Source organism: Muntiacus reevesi, chromosome 8, assembly GCF_963930625.1.
Source record: "Muntiacus reevesi chromosome 8, mMunRee1.1, whole genome shotgun sequence".
NCBI lineage: Eukaryota > Metazoa > Chordata > Mammalia > Artiodactyla > Cervidae > Muntiacus > Muntiacus reevesi.
Window position 1 is genome coordinate 33,697,043 of NC_089256.1, and position 24,456 is coordinate 33,721,498.

At 42.1% G+C, this 24,456-nt stretch overlaps 1 protein-coding gene across 6 annotated transcripts in view; it reads right to left on the reverse strand.

The window, feature by feature from the left end:
- The window catches only part of TBC1D5 (TBC1 domain family member 5), a 565,131-nt gene extending 560,866 nt beyond the window's left edge, over positions 1–4,265 (reverse strand). For 3 of the 6 annotated variants that reach the window (XM_065943321.1, XM_065943323.1, XM_065943322.1), the window contains exon 1: positions 4,063–4,263. The gene's annotated coding sequence lies outside the window, so the exon portion shown is untranslated. Of the gene's footprint in view, positions 1–4,062 lie in introns of all 6 variants that reach the window. The other 3 variants (XM_065943328.1, XM_065943324.1, XM_065943327.1) reach the window with 3 other exon arrangements.
- Positions 4,266–24,456: the final 20,191 nt, after the last annotated feature.

A 24,456-nucleotide genomic window follows, 5' to 3' on the forward strand; every position in this document is an offset into this window, starting at 1 on the left:
CCTCTTATTTGTGGGATTAGCTTGACCAGCAAGTACCTGTCAGAAGAGTTCCATGCCAGTACACCAGTCTTCCAGAGTTTCCTCTATTACATCCTTCTCTTCTTGGTCTATACCACCACTCTAGCTATCAGACAAGTCAGAGCTACCAAGATGGCAGAGGGGGCGTGGGCTCATCTTCTCCTGTGAGAATTCCAAAACTATAACTAACCGCTGAACAACCATGAACAGGAGAATGTTGGATCCCATCAGAAAAAAAAGATACCCCATGTCCAAGGACAAAAGAGAAGCCCCAACAAGATGGTTCAGTTCAGTTCAGTTCAGTCACTCAGCAGTGTTCAACTCTTTGCAACCCCATGAATCACAGCACATCAGGCCTCCCTGTCTATCACCAACTCCCAGAGATTACTAAGTCGGTGATGCCATCCAGCCATCTCACCCTCTATTACATTTATTAATAAAATGAAAACACTGCCTAATGAATAAGAGATATTTCCAAATCATTTATCTGATATAGGGTGTAATACCCAAAACTTAAAAAGAGCCCATACAATTCAATATCTAAAAGCAAACAACCTGATCAAAACATGTACAAAAGATCACAACAGATATTTTTTCCAAAGATGATATAGCCAACAGGGAAATGAAAACATGGTCAACATCACTAATCATTAGAGAAACGCAAATCAAAACCACACTGAGATATCACCTCACATCAGTCAGAATGGCTATGATCAAAAAGAAAACAAATAACAAGTGTTGGTGAGGATGTGGGGAAAAAAGGAACCTTTGTGGATTCCTCAAAAAATTAAAAGTACCAAAGATCCAGCAATTCCACTCTAGGATATTTATCTGAAGAGAACAAAAACATGAATGGAATATTACTAAGCCATAAAAAGGAATCTTGCCATTCAAAATAAACTGGAAAGTATTATACTAAGTGAAATGAGTCAGAGAGAGAAAGACAAATACTGCATAATTTCACTTATATGCAAAATCTAAAAAACAAAATCAAATGACCAAACATTTAATTTTTAACAAAATCAAAACAGAGGTATATACATACAGAGAACAAATAGGTAGTTGCAAGAGAAGTGGGAAGAGGAATGAAACAGGGAGAGAGATTAAGAGGTACAAGTTTCCAGTTGCAAAATAAATGAACAGTGTGAGCAATATAGTTAATAACTATATAATATCTTTGTAGGGTGACATATTGCAACTAGATGTTGTGTAACAGGTAATAACAGTGTTGTGGGTCAATTATACTTCAAAAATAAATTTACAGAAAAAGAGATCAGGCTTTGTGGTTAACAGAGCCAGGGGTAAAGGGATGGGAGAACTGGATGAAGACAGACAAATGGTTATAAGACAAATAAGTACTAGGGATATAATGTACAGCACAATAAATATAGTTAACACTGTTTTACAGTATACAGGAAAGCTGTTAAGAATAAATCCTAAGAGGTCTCATCACATGGGAAAAAAATTATTTTCTCTTTAATTTCTACATGAGATGATGTATGTTCACTAAACTTACTGTAATAATCACTTCATGATGTAAGTTAAATCATTATGCACTACACCTTAAATTTATATAGGGTGTTAGTCACTCAGTCATGTCTGACTCTTTGTAACCCCATGGACTGTAACCCACCAGGCTCCTCTGTCCATGGGATTCTCCAGGAAGGAATACTGGAGTAGGTTACCATGCCCTCCTACAGGGGATCTTCCCAACCCAGGGACGGAAACCAAGTCTCCTACACTGCAGGCATATTCTTTACCGTGCTGTTTATCAATTATGTCAATAAAACTGGAAGGAAAGAAAGTACTGTCATAATATTTAGCAAGAAAAGAAACAACAGTAAAGGACGAGAATGAAAACTGTAAAAATCACAGTGCTAAAAGTAGTTGATGTTATACTTCCATAAAGTTTTTCTACACTTAAGAACCATTTTTATGTACATGAACTATATGAAGTTACCTGTGACAACTATAACTTTTCAATTTACATTTTTTTAAATGTAAACTTTTCAATTTCGTTTTTTAATATTTAGGGAAACTCAACAGGTGGAGACTCCAAATTTTTCACAAGTTTGCTTCCAAGGCTCAGGCATGTGCTACTCAGCTGAGGCTGTATTTGAATAAGTGACAGAAGCACAAACTCAATTCGTTCACCAATAAAAGAAACTTTCATCCCAAAGAGTATGATGCAGTCTTTATGTTGATTAAAGATCCAACCACCCACTGCTGAGCAAGTTCTTCAGGGAGAAGTACACAAAGCTTCCATGGAATACTTGCAGGCCTGGTGATGCAGGCAGCACACAGCATGTACAGATGGTACCTGCACTCTTCCCCGTTGAGGGAGTTCTCCCAGTCCTGCTATACCTTCCCCTGGGACCTCAACTTGGCTTCTGCAAAGGGATTTCCCAAAGCAAGCTCTCTCAGTTCATCCTGCCATTTGTCTCTTACCTCAAGCCACCTCCACACCAAAAGTGAATTATTAAAAGGCACTTATTCACTGATATATTTCATTTCTTAGCAAACAAGTAATATACATCCTTGCTACTCAAGAATGGTTCCTCCTCCAGCCGCAAGCAGTTTATAAGAAACACAAAATACCAAGCTGCAACACAGATCTATTGAATCAGAATTTGCATTTTTAAACAGGAGCCTCAAGGGATTCCCTGGCACATTAAAGTTTGAGAAGAACCACTCTACAGGACTCTACAGCAAATAGCTGTAGAAAAATGCTCTAGTTTACAACTGAATTTAGAGAGAAACTATGAAAACTACCAAGACATGGAATCAGAAAAAATCCTCGACAATTAATACATAAATTAATTTATCACTGGTATCAAAGGTGCTCAAAAGTTTACTTTCAACAATGCCTACATTTAATGCTAAGTCAGTATCTGTGTACAAACAGCGGCATGTTTATATTATTATATATAGTGAATACATGATAATATATTGGGCTGTATATTGTGGGACAAAGAATAAAAAAGAATGACTAGGTCTAGAAATAAAACCACCGTTCGGCCAGTCCGGCCCAAAGTTGTGCAACATGCATTCTAAAATTTCGGTATTTAGAATTTGGAGTTGGCTAGTTAAACCTTCCTGGAGAAGGAAATGGCAACCCACTCCAGTGATCTTGCCTGGAAAATCCCGGGGACGGAGGAGCCTGGTGGGCTGCCGTCTATGGGGTCACACAGAGTGGGACACGACTGAAACGACTTAGCAGCAACAGTTAAACTTTCCAGAAAATTATTCCCCCCCAAAAATCTAAAAGATGTGAACTTTAAACATATATCCTAGAAACGGAACTATTTAATAGATAGTACTGAACAAATTTTAGGTCACCTGTAGACTCAAGAAATTGTTGTAGAGGTTAGAGCTCCCTTTTCCAGGAATAAGGAGGAGGGTGGGATGGGGTGTTAACCAAAAAAAAAAAATCAGTGTTCACCCTCTGCAAAGTTTTTCTCACATCCTGAAAGGTCTCAACTTGCATGTTCCTACAGGTGAAGGAAACTTAAGCCGTACTCAAACAAACTCACGTTTCCCTCCTGAGAGAGGAGGGAAGGCTTTCTTCTCTCCTAGAGAATGCATTTTACAAGGCTTGGGGGCTCCGAGCCCGTCTGGCTTCCGGCCCGCGAAGGGGCCAAAAGGTACCAGGAAATCGACCAAGGAGGAAGTGGAGCCCGGCTCGGCCGCGACGCTCAGCCTGGTCGCACCCGAGACCCCACCGGGCGGGGAGGCGGGCGGTAGACCGGGGGGCAGCGCCTCAGCCCCGCGCCCCGAGGCGAGGGAGCCCCGTCTTCCGCCCCCCGCCCGGGACGCGCACACGCGGGGGGGCGCTGCGAGCCCCCATCGCGGCGGCGACACCTCAGGCCCACCCGGGGGGAGGCGGCGGCGGCGGCGCGAGGGGGGTGCTGGACGCGTCCGGAGACGCTGAGGGGAGGCCGGGCAGGAGCGACTGCCCGCGGGGGCTGCACTGGAGGAGGGCGGAGGCGCTCAGGGCGCCCGAGCTGCTTTACGGCCGTCAGCGCCGTCGTCCTTTCGCGTTACCTGTGGCGCGGGAGGGCTCCCCGGCTCCTACGCCCTGAGTCCTCCTCCCCTCCTTTCTTTCCCTCAGCCTCTGCCGGGCGCTCGCAGGGCCGGCCGCGCCTGACCCGACCAGAGAGGGAACAGGGCGGGGGAGGGCCGCGGGGGCCGGCGGCCACGTGACCACGCCCACGCCGTAACGGCGGCCGCCCCCCGCCGCGCGCCCTGGGCGCGCTCCACCTCTAAGCACCCCGCGGTGCGGGCGTCCGCGCCCTTGTGCGCATGCGCCCGCTGGGCCCGCACACTGCGCGCGCGCGACGTTCTGGGAGCCTGTGGAGCCTGTGGAGCCTGTGGGGCCTGTGGGGCCTATGGGGCCCGCGAGGCGCGAGGCTGAGCGGGAGCCGCTCGTCCGGCGGTCGTCCGCGGCTCCCGGCGCGCATGCGCGAGAGGTCTCGTTTGGCTTTCTCTCCCGTTTCCCTTCCTTCCCTTTGCCCTCTTTACCTTCCACACCCCCTGCCCCGCTCTGCTGGCGCGCAGCTGGAGGCTGAGAATACGCCCCCGGGATGTCAGACCCTCCTGCTCACCACCACCTTCCCAGGGTGAGGCCGTCTGAAAGGCTGGCCCTCCTACCTGAGAATTTGCATTTCCTGTGGCCTGTGACACGGCCTTGTTGTAGCTGAGTGGACTCCTATTCATGCTTCAATACCCAGCCACTCTGTCACTTTCTCTCTGAGATGTACCCTACTCTGCTTTGGGAGTCATTAGTAGTTTGTGCATACCTACTTTCGTATGGGGCTTCGCTGGTGGCTCAGCTGGTAAAGAATCCATCTGCAGTGCCGGAGACCTGGGTTCCATCCCTGGGTCAGGAAGATCCCCTGAAGAAGGAAAGGGCTACCCACTCCAGTGTTCTGGCCTGGAGAATCTCATGAACAGAGGAGCCTGGTGGGCTGCAATCCTTCGGGTCGCAAAGAGTCGGACACGACTGAGCGACTTTCACTTCACTGTTCACTTCAGTATAACCCGTCGAGAAATAATACACGTTATTTTTTACAAACCACAGTACTAGGCTTGGATTTTATGTTACCTCATAACTTAGGACAGTATATGTCTTTAACATTGTGCTATCTCTGCAAAGGTTTGATGACTGACTGCGTAAATCCTGCGCTTTATTGTCCTCCACTTGCTTTTAGTAGTGATTTAAACAGCGGGATGCTGTTTGCTTGTTCCCCCAATTTGAAAGCCTTTGAATGAAAAGGCTTTGAATGGGATTGCTAATTAGAGTGGTAAATGCTTCACCTAGTTACAGAGATTTATGGTCTTTTATTACATATCTTCACAAAGAGCCTCATGGAAATTGATAATGTTGAGTCCTGAAAACCAAGGCAGAAAAAGGTCAGATCTCCAAAGGTTAGCTGGCTTCAGAGGAAGGTCCCTGGTAGAAGACTGATGTTCCGAGAACAGACAAACCTTCCCCTTAAAAGGAGTCCCCTCATTGTCTGTTGGCCCTTTTGGTTGTCAAAGCAGGACAGGTTAAGTGAGTTCCTTGTGCCAGATTTAATCAGGAAAAACTAAATAAAGTAAAAACTAACTAACTGGTAGCTCTGCCTAGATGAGTCATCATTACTGTTAAACCAGTGAATATTGAGATGATGTTCAGCAACAGAACCCCTGTTGAGAGAAATTTTGATCGAATAAGATGGCAACCCACTCTAGTATTCTTGCCTGGAAAATTCCATGTGCAGAGAAGCCTGGAGGGTTTCATGGGGTTGCAAAGAGTCAGACACGACTGAACAACTGAACACACACACATACACACTTGTAACAGTGTTAACACAGGGTTTTGAGAAGCAGGAAAATCACAGCCTACTCTCATGTGTTTGCAGTGTTGATGGGCTCTTCTCTGCACCTACCAGTGGATACACCTGTGGATGGATCCCACCCAACAATTGCAGCTGCCACCTCAGATATGCCAGTAACATTTCACTGTATCTAGTACAAGGTTCATCTGAGGAACACTGTTATTTTGGTGGCCCACACAGAACCATGCCTCCCTAAGAGCCATGCTCTTGTGTAATCTCCTCTTGGATGTGGGCTGGACCTGTCACTGCTTTCAACAATTTAAAAAAAAAGTCTGTTCCAAGTCTAGGCCTTAAAAACAGGTTTTGCAGTGACAACATTGAAATTTACCAGAACCTGTACTCAGGGAAAACAGAGACTATTAGGAAATCCCCCCACCTGATTGTATTCTGGGAAATGGCTTATAGCAAAGAACAATCCTTCCCCCCATGACTTGGATGAGACTCTCTCTGACCTCGAATCCCTCATTGTGTTCTTGAGACCACACTCCCCCTGGGCTAAGGCAGGTTTCCTCTAATGGGCAGCTTTGGCTCAAGGATTCCCAACTGGTCTGGCCAAACTGTCTCAGAACTGCCTGCACACAACAAATGAAACTATAAGCAAGGTGAAAAGACAGCTTTCAGAATGGGAGAAAATAATAGCAAACAAAGCAACAAAGGATTAATCTCAAAAATACACAAGCAACTCCTGCAGCTCAATACCAGAAAAATAAATGACCCAATCAAAAAATGGGCCAAAGAACTAAACAGACATTTCTCCAAAGAAGACATACAGATGGCTAACAAACACATGAAAAGATCCTCAACATCACTCATCATCAGAGAAATGCAAATCAAAACCACAATGAGGTACCATTACACGCCAGTCAGGATGGCTGTTATCCAAAAGTCTACAAGCAATAAATGCTGGAGAGGGTGTGGAGAAAAGGGAACCCTCTTACACTGTTGGTGGAAATGAAACTAGTACAGCCGCTATGGAGAACAGTGTAGAGATTTCTTTAAAAACTGGAAATAGAACTGCCATAACACCCAGCAATCCCACACCTGGGCATACACACCAAGGAAACCAGATCTGAAAGAGACATGTGCACCCCAATGTTCATCACAGCACTGTTTATAATAGCCAGGACCTGGAAGCAACCTAGATGCCCATCAGCAGATGAATGGATAAGGAAGCTATGGTACATATACACCATGGAATATTACTCAGCCCTTAAAAAGAATTCATTTGAATCAGTTCTAATGAGATGGATGAAACTGGGGCACATTATACAGAGTGAAGTAAGCCAGAAAGATAAAGACCAATACAGTATACTAACGTATATATATGGAATTTAAAAAGATGGTAACGAGAACCCTATATGCAAAACAGAAAAAGAGACACAGATGGACAGAACAGACTCTGGGACTCTGTGGGAGAAGGTGAGGGTGGGGTGTTCTGAGAGAACAGCATTGAAACAAATATACTATCAAGGGTGAAACAGATCACCAGCCCAGGTTGGATGCATGAGACAAGTGCTCAGGGCTGGTGCACTGGGAAGACCCAGAGGGATGGGATGGGGAGGGAGGTGGGAGGGGGGATCAGGATGGGGAACACATGTAAATCCATGGCTGATTCATGTCAATGTATGACAAAAACCACTACAATATTGTAAAGTAATTAGCTTCCAACTAAAAAAAAAAAAAAAAAAAAAACTGCCTGCAGTCTTGGGGCTTTCTTAATTAAGCTTCCCTTCCTTCCCTTTGAACTGTCACAGGTGTCACACCTGCATCATCATGGTCTCTCCCCCTGCCCCTGCTTCCTTCCTTTTATCCTTCACTGGTATTCTCTCAAAGTTTTGTACATCCACTGCCATCTTGGTGTCTCCCTCCCTGAGGGCGTGAACTGAAACCTACCCCCATTCTAGGATCTCACCTGGCCCACCCTCAGGCTAGAGCTACAGGTCAGAGATACGAATCAGCTCAAAAAAAACTAACTTCTCTCATTCTCTGGTATTTTACATTTTTCTTTTAAAACCTTTCCGTCTCCCAGACCCACTGTTAAAATGCAGCTAACTCCAGGCAGGGATAACAACATGCTTAAAGCCTTTCACTATTAAGAAAATAAGAAAGATTAACAGTTATTTTGACTACAAACATAATTGAGAATATAATAAAGATTGTATGTTAATAAGAAAAATTACTAAACATGGGCCATTTGAGTCTCCCCCTCCCCATGTGTTCCTATAGCAGATACTGTGGGGGCTGTTCATGTAGTTCTTAATAAATATTTCCAACCAACCTTCAATCACCTCTCCCTTCTCCCCACCTCAAATCCCCATCAAGAACCTGAAACAAACAAGGCCAATCAGTTTCTCTTTTCTGAGAGAATTGAGAATTGGAATTAAAAGGCAACTAGTTAGTCTTTGTGCATAACTAGAATTATAAAACGGAGAAGGCAATGGCAGCCCACTCCAGTACTCTTGCCTAGAAAATCCCATAGGAGCCTGGTGGGCTGCAGTCCATGGGGTCGCTAAGAGTCGGGCACGACTGAGTGACTTCACTTTCTCTTTTCACTTTCATGCATTGGAGAAGGAAATGGCAACCCACTCCAGTGTTCTTGCCTGGAGAATCCCAGGGACCGGGGAGCCTGATGGGCTTCCGTCTATGGGGTCGCACAGAGTCAGACACGACTGAAGCGACTTAGCAGCAGCAGCAGCAGAATTATAAAAACCCAATGGTGTAGGCCATCTCGTCATTTCTAGTCTCAGACGACAAACAGGAAGACACACGTCATGCTCTTGCAGCAAAAATAGAAATGAGACTTCTTTCTAAACTAGAAATGAGACTTTTCTGATAAACAAGGAAAATAAGGAAACAATGAACAGGCTGGAGAAACATCATCAACAGGCCTGAAAGAGTTAAGCAATCCTAGTTTTATTTTAACTACTACCAATTCACAGTGCACTAGCAAGGCTTGTCTTTCACAAAATTCCTTAATCATGCTCTGACTCTATGTGAGTTATACCCTGCACCTGCTCTTCACATTCCCCCGCACTCCCTTGTAACAATCTCCTATAGAATTCTTCCTTTCAGAAGGACGGTCACGGGCCAATAACCCCAGAGACAACAAACCGAGTCACCAAGTTGCCTGACACCAGTAGTGGCAGTCTCAAAACTCTGCAGCAAGATGAGTAAAGACCTTCATTACTTTGATCGTTATCACCTACCCCAGACCATGAGCACCAACTATAAAACCTCTGTTAATTCCCCCCAGGGAAGGGGTGGGACACAGTTCTTGAGGTGCTAGTAGGCTTGTTCCTTCTTTACCAGGCAAAGAAATAAAGCTTCTCTTTCTTTCTCCCCCAAAACACTGCATCCCTATTTCTATTCATCATTAGTGCACAGAGAGCCAAGATTATGGCAACAATGTTACTGGGGCCCCAGGGCTGAGGTCATCAGATGGAATCTTCACCAAGGTAGTACCAAGCCTGAGTAGTCCCATGCAGAGAGAACTACTTAAGGTAGCTTTCCTTAGAAGGCACTTGTGAAGTATCCCCCTCACCCACAGACAACCACAAGGGGAGGAACAGGGAAGCTCATGGCTATTTGTCGGATTAGGGCTTCCCAGGTGGCACAGTGGTAAAGAATCTGTCTGACAATGCAGGTGATGCAAAAGACACACTTTCGGTCTTTTCAGTAGGTCCCCTGGAGTAGGAAATGGCAACCCATTCCAGAATTCTTGTCTGGAAAATCCCATGGACAAAGGAGCTTGCTGGGCTACAGTCCATGGGATAGAAAAGAGTGGGACATGGCTGAACACAGGCATACACATACATTTGTAAGATTGGGAGAGGGATACTTGGTGACCCAACAATTCATGCTCACAGCATTCCTTCCAGTACTCAACAAATCTTATATATAATTTCAGAATGTGCTCACCTAATATAAAGCAACTATCCATTTACTAACCCTGCTATTAAAGAGGCAGTATTATCAGCAGGCACAAAAATAATTGATCAGATATCAAGCTTTAAAGTCATTTTAACTTGCATTCTAATCATAGATATTATTCAACAGAGAGCCTACACACACACGCCCCCCAATGCAGAAACCAGAAACTGATTTATATTTAGGGTCTACATATCTATGTATGGTAAGCGGCTGGTTCCCCTTCCCTTCCAAATTTATTTTCCTCTTCTTTCACTGGAGTTGAGTTTTAGCTAGGCTCATGGCCACCTTCGGAGAAGGCGATGGCACCCCACTCCAGTACTCTTGCCTAGAAAATCCCATGGACGGTGGAGCCTGGTAGGCTGCAGTCCATGGGGTCGCGGAGAGTGGGACACAACTGAGCGACTTCACTTTCACTTTTCACTTTCATGCATTGGAGAAGGAAATGGCAACCCACTCCAGTGTTCTTGCCTGGAGAATCCCAGGGACGGGGGAGCCTGGTGGGCTGCCATCTATGGGGTCACACAGAGTCGGACTCAACTGAAGCCACTTAGCAGCAGCAGCAGCATGGCCACCTGTCTGAAGACTACATTTCCCATGCTGCCTTGTGGCTGGGTTTGGCCATGTGACTTTGTTTTCATCGTGGAGCCTAAAGGTGACAAAATGTACAATTTGCACAATACTTGCTTAAAGGAAGTACCTTGCCCTAAACTACCTCTTCTCCATTCATGCCAGCTGGCAACAGATGGGGTGCTGACCCAACCTTCAAGGGGCAGAGCAGTAAAATGGAAGGAAATTGCATCCTTGAGTTGTTCACAGAGCGCTGCCTCCCCAGCCTTGACTAACCCTTGACCTTTAATTCAGAGGTAAAGATACTTCTACCTTATTGAAGTCACTGAATTTTTAAAATCTCTTTTTGAAAGCTGCATACCTGATATAATATGTAATGTTGTATTCTGTTAACTAAATTGTTATGGGGATAATCTCATGAAAGACTGTCTGGAAAAAACGCTAAAACACAAGTAGATCAATGCACACGCCCTTGGAGGAAACGATGTCAACATTTATGGATCTATTTGGAACATCAACTACTCTGAGACTACAAGGCCTATGTTTGCAGCATTATGCTTTTTATCGCCCAGGCTCAAAGTCCTGAGTGTTCATTGGAAGGACTGATGTTGAAGCTGAAACTCCAATACTTTGGCCACCTGATGGGAAGAGCTGACTCATTGGAAAAGACACTGATGCTGGGAAAGATTGAAGACAGGAGGAGAAGGGGATGACAGAGGATGAGATGGTTGGATGACATCACCAAGTTGATGGACGTAAGTTTGAGTAAACTCTGGGAGTTGGTGATGGACAGGGAGGCCTGCCATGCTGCAGTCCATGGGGTCTCAAAGAGTCGAACATGACTGAGCGACTGAATTGAACTGATGCTCAAAGTTGCCCTTAAAAATCCCAGAGCAGTCAGAGGCATTAGGAAGCAGTATAGACAGAGGTTAAGTGCATAAGACCAGGAGTAGAACAGTTCAGGTTGAAACCCCGTTCTCCTTACCTGATCACAATGTGTTCTCAGCCAAGCAGCTTAAACCTCTCAGTGCTGTGACCTCAGGTTCATCTGTGAGACAGCAATAATAATAGTCTTTAATTTATCAGATGGTTGTGAGCATCAGTTGAGATAATCCACTGTTAAGTAAGCTATTTAATGATGCAATTAAAAATAGATATTATTTTTTATTTTATATTTGGAGTCTTGATCAGAAAAAAAATCTGCAGTTTGTAGAAAGAGCTAATTATTCTAGATAAACCATAATGATTGGAATTCATTGTTTGCATGCACAAAACAGCAAATTTTGGACTTTGGACATCAAAAATCAAAGATATTTTTATTGTACTGCCCCAATATCTATGATATATCCACTGATATGCCTAAATGGCATAGCACTAAAAAGTAAGGTCTTAACTTTGTTACTCTGAAAGGACCATATCCCAAAATATTATCCTACAAGGAGAAAGAACTTATAGGAGGGAGATAATCAGTGATGATTTTCAATTGTTTTGTGGAAGGAATCAGGATCACAATCATATAAGGCCATTTATTTGAAGCCTTTGTCCTCTGTGATAGCAATGATGCCCATTGGATTACCTGTAGCTGGTCAGGTCCATGCAGATGGTTCCATGGTAACACCTTTCAGCATGAGTTTATGGTATCTGTATTCCATACAGGATCCTTTCTTTTTTTTTTTTTTTCCAGGTGCAGGCTTAGAATATGCCAAGAAAAGCATCAATAAGCAACATGACTTGTATCATTTAGTTCATATTCCTGTTATGCTGTTTGTGCCATGTGTGATGACCAGATATTTGGATGTCTGACCTTACTTCAACCATGAGCTCCTCAAGGGCAAACAGTATGTCTTACTCACCTCTGTATTGGCAGTGTTTTAGGTGCTTTGCATCTGGCAGGTATTCAATAAATGCTTGCTGTGAATAAACGTAAATCTGTATCACATTGTGGAAATCATCATCTTGTTACGTGGTTGAACAGTGTTCTATTCATCTTATTGCAGTGTAATAAATTACCACAAACATGGCTGCTTAGAACAACAAACTTTCAAAATCTCACAGCTTCTGTAGGTCCCGAGTCTGTGAGTGGTTTTCCTAGGTTCTCTGTGATCTCTCACCCATTTGCAAATCAAGGTGTTGGCAGAGGTTTTGGTCTCCCCTCAAGGCTTCACTAGGGAAAGATCTGTTTCCAGGCTCACGTGTTTGCTGCCTGAGTTCAGTTCCTTGCCAGGTGGGCCTCTCCAAAGGGCAGCTCATCACGTAGCAGCTTGATTTATCGGAGTCAGCAAGAGATGGTGTCCTAGCAAGCAGATGTCACAAACCTACACAATAATCACGAAGTGGTATTCCATGACATTTACCATATGTCTTTTGTTAGAAACATGTGACAAGTCCCTTCCACACTTAAAGGGACTTACACAGGACACATGTGTCAGGAGGCAGGGATAACTGGGGGTTCTCCTAAAGTCTGTTCACCACCAGCAGGCCTTGGTGTATATATGATATGAGCACTTGGTTCACTCAAATGAAGAAGCTTAGTTAGGTTCACATGCTAATCCAATGAGAAAGTCCAGATATTTGCTCAAATATGTAAATGCTCCAGATGCATTTTGGAAAAGGAAGAGTATTTCACCGAAGTCCTTCCAATCAGAATGGGTGACTTACAACTCATCAACAGAGAATAGTTGAATGCCAAATCACCATCTTTTTAGGCTGAATGTCCCTCTAGAAGCCCTTCAAAATGATGACTGAAATATGAACACTAAAGGTATGCAACATCTCTTTCTAGCTTGGGAATTCCCAGCAAAAATGTCTCTTGTAGTCCTTGGCATGCTCCAGTTTATTCCATCCATTTGGACAGCCAGCCAAAAGCCCTAAGCACACACACAGGAAGACAAATGATGAGAACCATCAACAATGGAAGAGGCATTAATTAGCCATTGTTGCAACAGTGCTACATATCAAACAACTCCAATATCTCAATGATTTACAAAAGCATTTCTTTTTCTCATGTAGGAATTGCAGATTGGTTGTGATTCACATGCTCTTGCTTGGGCTGGGCTTGGCCAAGCTTGGCTAGGCTGGACTCCAAACTTTGGGCTGGATTCAGGTCTATTCACACATCTTCATTCTGAGACCAGCAGCTACACAGGGGCACACAGTTTATGTTCTGGTCATGAGGGTGGCAAAATTACAAGAAGAACAAGTAGAAACATTCAATAATTCTTAAGGCTTTCGCTCAAAACTGGCACACCAGCACTCCTTTCCATGTTATATTGACTAAGGCAAGCCATAGGGCTGAGTCCACTGTCAAAACAGTGTAGAAATACAGTCTGCTGACTCTAGTGGGAGGTAATTCTAACACAATGAAAGAGTGAAAAATGGATAGTCGTGAATGAAGGTAAGCACAAGGAAGCCAACCTCAGAAGCTGGTCAACTGCCTGTGACATGAATGAGCTCCCCAACCGTTGCTTTAACAAGCCACAGCATCATGTAATTAACAGTTCAGACCATTCACTGGTACAACACTGTGCTTCCTCGATATGCAATCCTCTATAAAATCCAAAATCTACATTACAGTAATATAATAAAGGTAAAGATTTTACAAGCACAGGGGCCTTAAAAATTATAGTTCCCATGGCAAATATAACATAGCTTTTTGTGCCCATATACTGCAAAGACAGAAGTCCTAACCATAAACAGTAATGGGAAGTCATGCATATTCAGGGATGAGGGTGATGAAAGAGTTATAGACTCAGTTAGAAAAATTACTTTGGGAATTTTATCTTACGGATGAAGCCTCAAGTAATGTACAGCATGATACGACTGAATGTTTAATAGGTGACTGAATAATTTTCATTCTGAATTGCCACAGTGTTGTATTCCAATGAAAAGAAACATTTCTTAGATATATTATGGATAGTGCCAATATATCATTCCTGTGCTTTTGTTTCAAATTTCAGAAGTTATCTTTAACTGATGAGTCTTCATTGGAATCTAATTCCTTATAAATGAGTTGGCCTCATGAAGCTGGTGAATTGACATATCATGCTTCTATTTACTTTCTAACTCACATATCTTTCAAAGATCACCTGTTTTGAACTATTGTTTAGTTGTTAAAAATGATTAATATGGAATAACATGCAGCTTGCCATTTAACTTGGCTCATCTGAAGAATGTTGGATGTTATACTGTATTTAGTTAATTAACTAGACATTAAATTGAATTTAAAATTCACATTAAAACACCATAAGTTGAAATACTATTCTATCAAAGATACTTAAAGGACATAATCCTATTCCTTCAGATATAATGCTATCCCTTCCAAATTCTGTAGTGTCATAAAAAGTGTCACATTTGTAGACAACTCCTGACATCCAATTATCACTTTATTTATATATGCCTTAAGACATGAAAAAATGCATCCCTGAAACACTGGAGTAGAGCTAAACTTGGTATATAAGACTGTTCTCACATTTAATTTCTATATCTTATATTAAAATATTGCCTTTAAAAGCAATCTATAATTTGGATTCACAAAGGCACTGTCCAGAGATGTGTGAAAGGCTGACTTAAGAATTCCTATTAAAAGGCTCATAAAGACAGAGAAAAGGAAAAAGAATGACAAGGGGCCTGTAGACTTAAATTGAGAGGAATAGTGGCTAAAGCCCAGGTGAAATTTCAACTGTTTTATTGATGATGATGATGGAATGAATCTTTTTTTAAATTTTATTGAGGCATATTTGATTTACAATATTTTGTTAATTTCTGTTGAACAGCAAAGTATGTGTGTGTGTGTGTGTGTGTGTGTGTGTGTGGGCACTCAGTCATGTCCGACTCTTTGTGACCCCATGGACAGTGGCCTGCCAAGCCCATATATATATATATGTATATATATATACTGTTGTTGTTGTGGTTCAGTCGCTATGTCTTGTCTGACTGTCTGCCACCCCATGGATTGCACCACGTCAGGGGAGTTTGGGCCTTTTGAACATTAGCTCCCCTTAATCCTTGCTTTTGTTGTTGTTCAATCACTGAGTTGTGTTCGACTCTTAGTGACCACATGGACTGCAGCACTGCCAGGCTTCCTGGTCCTCCACAGAGTGAGATCAAACTCATGTCCATTGAGTCACTGATGCCATCTAACCATCTCATCCTCTATCACCCCTTTCTCCTGCCCTCAGTTTTCCCAGCAACAGGGTCTTTTCCAATGAGTCAGCACTTTGCATCAGGTGGTCAAAGTATTGGGCTTCAACTTAAGCAACAGCAACAGTCCTTCCAATGAATATTCAGAGTCAATTTCCTTTAGGGTTGACTGTTACATCTCCTTGCAGTCCAACGGACTCTCAAGAGTCTTCTCTAGCACAGTTTGAAAGCATCAGTTCTTTGGCGCTCAGCCTTCTCTGTGGTCCAACTCTCATACCATACATGACTACTGGGAAAACCCATAGCTGTGACTATATGGACTTTGTTGGCAGTGATGTCTCCACTGTTTGATGTGCTGTCTAGGTCTGTCCTAGCTTTCCTTCCAAGGAGCAGTCAGTAACAACAGGTTGAGTCCTTGCTGTGTAAATCCTTCTGGTCTCTCAATCGTCATATCCCTCTCTGACTATTGCTTGGAAAGATGGAATGATTCTCTGCTTTTAAGCATAGCCCTGGATAATCTCTCCGTCTCAAGGACCCTTACCATCATCGTATCTGTTCTTTTTGCCATTTAATGTAATAAATTCAGAAATCCCAAGGATTAGGGCCTGGCCATCTTTGGAAGGGACATTCTTCTGCCAGCCTGCCTACCAAACTAAGCACCCTCCCCACATTATGAAATTATCCTTCTGGAATGGTACCTTCCCTGATCAATATGCACTGTGTTAGAGACTCGCAAGTTAACTTGACCTTTATATTTAGGCTTAAAGGTAGTCAAGGACATTCGTTCAGTCTATCGAAAAATACAGGTTTCAGACAATAGTGTTATACAAATTCCAACATGGTCAGACAGAAGAAATTCTGGGTACATAAAAATGCTGTAGCATATGGCAAAGGAATACCACTTTTCAATATTCAAAGGAAGTTCCTGTTTATGGAAAAAAGTAGTTGCTAAGAACTACATTAAAATTTTGTAACATATTTGCTGGAAATATTCAAAAACACACCCAAGGACATGATTTCTTTGTGAAGAGAACTGAAATGACATCTGACGTAAAGATACAAATGGGAGAAAACTGATTGAAATGAGAAACAAAAGAATGTACAAAAACCCAAAATACATACACAGAATTAAAATCTACACAGAAGTGAGTAAAGGGCAAAGTTGGCAAAAAAAAAAAAATACACCAGTAACATTGAAGACAGATTGAGAAGTCTTCCTAGAATGCCTTATAGTGAATTTAGAAATTTTTTGGTTGCCAGTAAAGGAATTCCATTCAGTATAACCAATGAATTTTCTTTTTTTCTAAGAATGTTCATGTGGAATTTCTCACTTGCAACCAAAATAGTTCTAAAATAATTTGAAGAATATATACAAATATATTTTGAAATGTGTAATTATTAAGATTAATTAACATATATACATCAGAATTTCTGCTCCACAAATGGAAGCTGTGCCTTCTCAACTATCCATAGAACAATGTTCAATTTGACTATTTTCTTCCTTCGTACAAAAGGCAAATGGAATTGACTTGGATGATAATATTTGAGCTTTATACATATATTTGTACATCTCTGTGTAAGTGTATAATAGCTCATTTAGAAAATCTCCAAAAGAAAAAGAAAAAAAACTCAAGCAGAGAAACTGGAGAAAGACTGAACCATGGAATTGATAAAGGTAAAAGTAGAGATTAATAAACAAAAAGAAGAATTGGTAAATTCATGATGTGCTTCTTTGAAAAAAGAGACAAAGGTAAAGAAATATTAGTTTTTATAAAAAGTGGATGTAAGAGCAAATAAGATAGAAAATTTATTGGAAAAGTTTCCAAACAATTTTATGAAACTAATGTAACTTTGATAACAACACTTAAGAAAGGTTAACACACAATTTTGCTTATGCAATAGAATCAAGGGCTTCCCAAGTGGCACTAGCGGTAAAGAACACGCCTGCCAATTCAGGAGACATAAGAGACTTGGGTTTGATCCCTGGGTTGGGAAGATCCTCTGGAGGAGGACATGGCAACCCACTCCAGTATTCTTGTCTGGAGAATTCCATGGACAGATAGATAATTCTGGAAGGCTACAGTCTGTAGAGTTGCAAAGAGTCGGACATGACTGAAGTGACTTAGCATACATACACACAATAGGATCAAAAGCCAACGCTAACATAAGATGTTTCTTCATAAAGTGAATTCAGGTATATCAAAATAATAATCTGCCTTGATTTAGTTGCATTTAGGCTTGTAATGCAATTTAGAAAAGGCAGAGGAGCCAGAGATCAAATCGTCAACATCTGTTGGATCATAGAAGAAGCAAAGGAAATTCCAGAAAAACATCGACTTCTTCTTTATTGACTACACTAAAGCCTTTGACTGTGTGGATCACAACAAACTGGAAAGTTGTTAAAGAGATGGGAATACCAAATCACCTGACCTGTCTCCTTAGAAATCTGTATGTAGGTCAAGAGGCAAAAGTTAGAACTGGACATGGGACAGCAGACTGGTTCCAAATTAGGAAAGGAGCATGTCAAGGCTGTATATTGTCACCCTGCTTATTTAGATGCAGAGAACATCATGAGAAATGCCAGGCTGGATGAAGCACAAGCTGGAATCAAGATTGCTAGGAGAAATATCAATAACCTCAGATATGCAGATGACACCACCCTTATGCAGAAAGTGAAGAAGAACTAAAGAGCCTCTTGATGAAGGTGAAAGAGGAGAGTGAAAAAGCAGGGTTAAAACTCAATATTCAAAAAACTGGGATCATGGCATCTGGTCTCATCACTTCACAGCAAACAGATGGGAAAGCAATGGAAACAGTGACAGACTTTATTTTCTTGGGCTTCAAAATCACTGCAGATGGTGACTACAGCCATGAAATTAAAAGATGCCTGCTCCTTGGAAGAAAAGCTATGACCAACCTAGACAGTGTATTAAAAAGCAGAGACATCACTTTGCTGACAAAAGTCCATATAGTCAAAGCTATGGTTTTTCCATTAGTCATGTATGGATGTGAGAGTTGGACTGTAAAGAAAGTTGAGTGCTGAAGAACTGATGCTTTCAAACCATGGTGCTGGAGAATATTCTTGAGAGTCCCTTGGACTGCAAGATCAAACCAGTTGATTTTAAATGGAATCAACCCTGAATATTCATTGGAAGGACTGATGCTGAAGCTGAAACTCCAATACTTTGGCCACCTGAGGCGAAGAACTGATTTCGCAGGAAAAGACCCTGATGCTGGGAAAGATTGAGGGCAGGGAGAAAAGGGGATAACAGAGGATTAGGTGTTTGGATGGCATCTCCGACTCAATGGATGTGAGTCTGAGCAGGCTCTGGGAAATAGTGAAGGATATGGACACTGGTGTGCTGCAGTCCATGGCGTTGCAAAGAGTCAGATACTACTGAGCAACTGAACAACACATACTTCAATCAAAAGCAAACAAAAAAATAGGGAAATTATTTGTGATGATATATCCATGAAATGGAATTTTATATACACATTTCAAAGAATTTTAGTAACTTGAGAAAATGCTAACAATGCAATATGGTATTGTAAAAAGAAAAGGGATACAAAATTATATGCATTATGATTCTAGTTGGTTTTTAAAAATTGCATATGGCTGTGTATATACTACGGAGAAGGCAATGGCACCCCACTCCAGTACTCTTGCCTGGAAAATCCCATGGATGGAGGAGCCTGGTTGGCTGCAGTCCATGTGGTCGCTAAGAGTCCAACATGACTGAACTACTTCACTTTCATTTTTCACTTTCATGCATTGGAGAAGGAAATGGCAACCCACTCCAGTGTTCTTGCCTGGAGAATCCCAGGGAAGGGGGAGCCTTGTGGGCTGCCGTCTATGGGGTTGCACAGAGTCGGACACGACTGGAGTGACTTAGCAATAGCAATGTATATACTACATGGCTTTTATGTAAATTTATATACTATTGCAGGCAAAACTAGAAGAAAACCACTATATTGAATATAGTGGATATTTGTTGTCTGACTGTTTATGGACAATTTTAATTAATATCACTTTTGAGGTTTCAAAATTTTCTGCAGTGAACATATATTATTTTCGTAATCAGGTATTATTTTTATAGTCAGAAAAAAGAGAGACACTTTAAAATCAGCTCTTCTCTGTGAGAACAGAGCATTCTGCCCTCAAATTATTGTGTGGCAAGATAAATCTGAGGTTTGCACTTCTTTCATCCTTGATGATAGCTGACAGAAAGTGCTTTCTTTCATTTTAGGATTACTCCAGACTCCCAAATAAAGGCTATTCCTGGATTCTCTCTGGGGTGAACGTGACAACAAACTTTAAAAAGATTAAAGAAGCAGCATTATTCACAGTGGTGAATAGGTGGAAGCAACCCAAGTGTACATCTATAGATGACTAGATTAATAAAATGTGGTATATATTTAAAATTAATATTCGGCCTGAAAGAGGAACTTTTGACATATGTACAAGACAGATGAACTTTGAGGATATTATGCTAAGTGAAATAAGCCAATCACAAAAAAACAAATATTGTATAATTTCACTTATATGAGCTCCCTAGAGTCATTAAATTCTAGACAAAAGGTCGAAAAGATAGAAGATAGAATTGTGGTTGTCAGAGGCTGAGGCATGGGGCATTTTTAATATGGAGTTTTAGTTTTACAGGATGAAAGAGCTGTGGAGATTTCACAATGAAACAATAAGGATGTACTTAGCACTATTGAACTGGACACTTAGAAGAGTGTAAATTTCATGCTAAATGGTGAATTTTATATTAAAGTATATTTTACCACAGGCTTCCTGGGTAGCTCAGCTGGTAAAGAATCTGCCTGTGATGCAAGAGACCTGGGTTCAATTTCTGGGTCAGGAAGTTGCCCTGGAGAAGGGATAGGCTACCTACCTCACTATTCTTGGGCTTCCCTGGTGGCTCAGATGGTAAAGAATCCGCCTGCAATGCAGGAGATCTGGGTTCGATCCCTGGGTTGGGAAGATCCCCTGGAATAGGGCATGGCAACCCACTCCATTATTCTTGCCTGGAGAGTTCCATGGACAGAGGAGCTTGGTGGGCTACAGTCCATTGTATAACAAAGAGTCGGACAAGACTGAGTGACTAAGCACAGTGCAGCATATTTTACCACAATAAAAAAATAAATAAAGAGTAAAACAAGAAGAGAAAAAGAGGACAGAAAGGAAGACTTCTTCAAGAGATGGGAATACCAGACCGCCTTACCTGCCTCCTGAGAAATCTGTATGCAGGTCAAGAAGCAACAGTTAGAACTGGACATGAAACAATAGACTGGTTCCAAATTGGGAAAGGAGCATGTCAAGGTTTTATATTGTCACTCTTTTTATTTAAACTATATGCAGAGTACATCATGAGAAACGCTGGACTGGATGAGGCACAAGCTGAAATCAAGATTGCCAGGAGAAATATCAATAACCTCTGATATGCAGATGACACCACCCTTATGGCAGAAAGTGAAGAACTAAAGAGCCTCTTGATGAAAATGAAAGAGGAGAGTGAAAAAGCTGGCTTAAATGTCAACAGTCAGAAAACTAAGATCATGGCATCTGGTCCCATCACTTCATGGCAAATAGATGGGGAAACAAAGAAAACAGTGACAAATTTTATTTTCTTTGGCTCCAAAATCACTGCAGATGGTGACTGCCATCATGAAATTAAAAGACGCTTGCTCCTTGGAAGAAAAGCTATGACCAACCTAGATAGCATATTAAAAAGCAGAGACATAACTTTGCTGACAAAGGTCCCTTTAGTCAAAGCTATAGTTTTTCCAGTAGTCATATATGGATGTGAGAGTTGGACTAAAAGAAAGCTGAGTGCTGAAGAATTGATGCTTTTGAACTGTGGTGTTGGAGAAGACTCTTGAGAGTCTCTTGGACTACAAGGAGATCCAACCAGTTCCTCCTAAAGATCAGTCCTGAATATTCATTGGAAGGTCTGATGCTGAAGCTGAAATTCTAATACTTTGGCCACCCGATGAGAAGAACTGACTCATCTGAGAAGACCCTGATGCTGGGAAAGATTGAAGGCAGGAGGAGAAGGGGACGACAGAGGATGAGATGGTTGGATGGCATCACTGACTCAATGGACATGAGTAAGCTACAGGAGTTGGTGATGGACAGGGAGGACTGGCGTGCTGCAATTCATGGGGTCTCAAAGAGTCAGATACGACTGAGTGTCTGAACTGAACTGAACTGATGTAACACAAGCAAGGTGAACTGCATCACTAGCAGAACCTTAGAACTGGACTGTAGGGACCTCACCTTTGATTACAGCAAGTCTTCGTATGCTAAATCTGTTCCCTGGTTTATTAATTCTGTGAGATGAAATCTCTGCATATCAAGTTGTCATCAATTAATGGATACTTGATTAATTTTTAGCACACCTACATAATAAGCTTTCTTAAACCACATTCTTTTAGGGACTCTTAATTGGGAGATCAACACTGTGAAAAAGTAGTCTGTTCATGGGTTTAGGCTTTATCTTCATGAAAAATTCTGTGTGTAGCTGAATCTGTGTATTTTTATAAAAGAAGTCTCTTTGTTCTTAACAGACTTTCAAGAGGGACCCAAAGCTGAGAACTGTTGTTATGAGGAGTGTTCTCTTTGTGGTTTAGTCTCCTAAATTTCACTGCCTGCCTGCAACAGTACGTGGAAATGATTTAATGCATGTAAGCTATGATATGAGTGATTTTTCACTGTTGGAAGTTCACAGTGTATATTTTCCTCCACATTTAGAGAAGGCATGAGTGCATGGTCTGTGTGCAGTGCATTCCACATTCCTCTGTTTTCTGTCTAGTCAAGGTCTACAGGTGATTCTTGTGTCCTAACCTGTTTATTTGTTTCTTTTTGACTGCACTGAGTCTTCATTGCTTCAATTCAGTTCAGTCACTCAGTCGTGTCCGACTCCCTGCGACCCCATGGACTGCAGCACGCCAGGCCTCCCTGTCAATCACCAACTCCCGGAGCTTGCTCAAACTCATGTCTGTCAAGTCAGTCCCGGGATTTTTCTAGTTGTGGGAAGTGGGAACTACTCTTCATTTCAGAGCATGAGTTCTAGGGAGTGTGGACTTCAGCAGTTGCGGTGCATGGGCTTACTTGACCTGTGGAGTGTCAAATCTTCCCAGACCAGGGATGGAACTCATCATCCCTGTATTGGTAGGTGAATTCTTAGCCACTGAACCACCAGGGAAGTCTCTAACCTATTTTTATTTTGCCTGCATATGTGCCAGGATGTAACTTTTAAAAAAAATTAAGACCTTTGTGAATGTTTCTCCATCTGAGCATATGTATTTATTTAATGTTCACTCTAAAACAGTAGCTTAAAAATTTTCTTGGTAGTGGCTCTCAGAAATGTATTTTATAGTATAATCCATTTCACATATAGTCTCACACATATACACACTGAACAAAAATGACTCTAAATCATATCCTGACTGTATGTGAAACACTGGCATTTTCTTTCCTATTCCATTCCATTCTGTCCTATTTCATGTCACTCTTCTATGTTAGTTATGAAAAGAACTGCTACTTGGGACCTTCTTTATCAGTGTTTCTCAAAGTAAGACTCTCAAATTTAGCTGTACATTAAGGTCACTTGTGTACATATGTCCTAAGTCATTTCAATTATGTTCAACTCTTTGTGACCCCATGGGCTGTATCCCGTCAGGCTCCTCTGTTCATAGGATTCTCCAGGCAAGAATCCTGGAGTGCATTTCCATGTCTTCCTCCAAGGATCTTCCCAACCTGGGGACAGAACCCACATCTCTTTAAGTCTCCTGCATTGGCAGCCGGGTTCTTTGCCACTACTGGCCACGTGGGAAGCCTTAAGATCACTTAGGGAGCTTTAAAATCCTGATGCCTGGGTGTACCCTTTATTCCCTCTCCCTTTCCATTCCCACTGCTGAAGATTGTGATTTAATTGGCCTGGGGAAGAACCTGGGTCTGGGGACTCTTAAAAAGCAACTTCTGTGATTCTAACTTGCAACTAGGGTTAAGAAACATAGATATAAATTGATTTCACAGTCCTCTGGGAGGTCTCATCTCTCAGTTTGAAAAAATGAAATAGCCTCTTTCAGTTTTGTTTGATAGTATATCAATTATACAGTGTTTTCCTTACTTTTGTTTTTTGAAATAATATTTATTTTCTCTTCATTACATATTAAAATACACTCCATAAAAGACCAAAGTTTGCGTTTGCCCCTGTACCTTTGTACTTGAATAAACTCCCTCGCAATCATTTGCTTCTCAAACTTTAATGTACACAAGAATCACCCAGGATCCTTGTTTTAATGAACTTCTGATTCAGTATGTCTGGGGTGGGACTTGAAATCTACACTTATAATGAGTTCCTAGGCACAGTTGATACTGCCGGTCCTCAGACTACACATTGAGTAGCAAGGTGCTGGACAAAGATGCTTCGGCTCTCCTTTCTAATTGGACTGTTCTGTATTCTCCAGCCAGCTGGTTCTGTGCCCTTTTGTTGGGGTAAACACTGGCTGAAACCATCCACCCAGGCCAGGCACCATAGTAACCATTTGCGTGAGTTATCTTATGACAGGAGATACTCACAAGTCAACCACCAACTGGAAGAATTTGGGAAAAGTCAGAAGGAGACACCCCATATCCTACCAACTCCCAGACTCCTCCTCGCTGGACTCCATGTTGGCTGAGCAGTGAGGGCGCCACCAGGAAGGACCCTGGGTCAGAATGATCATCCACAGACGACCCGGACACGAATCCCCTCACCATAAACCCGGGACCGCGAGCCATGTGCAGAGCCGTCCTCCCAGGGTCCCTCACCCCACTGCCCTCACCCAGGGCCCCTTCTCCCTGAAGTCTCCCGCTTTGTTAGCACGTGTCTCCTTGGATAATTCATTCCCAGTGTTAGACGAGAGCCCACTCTTG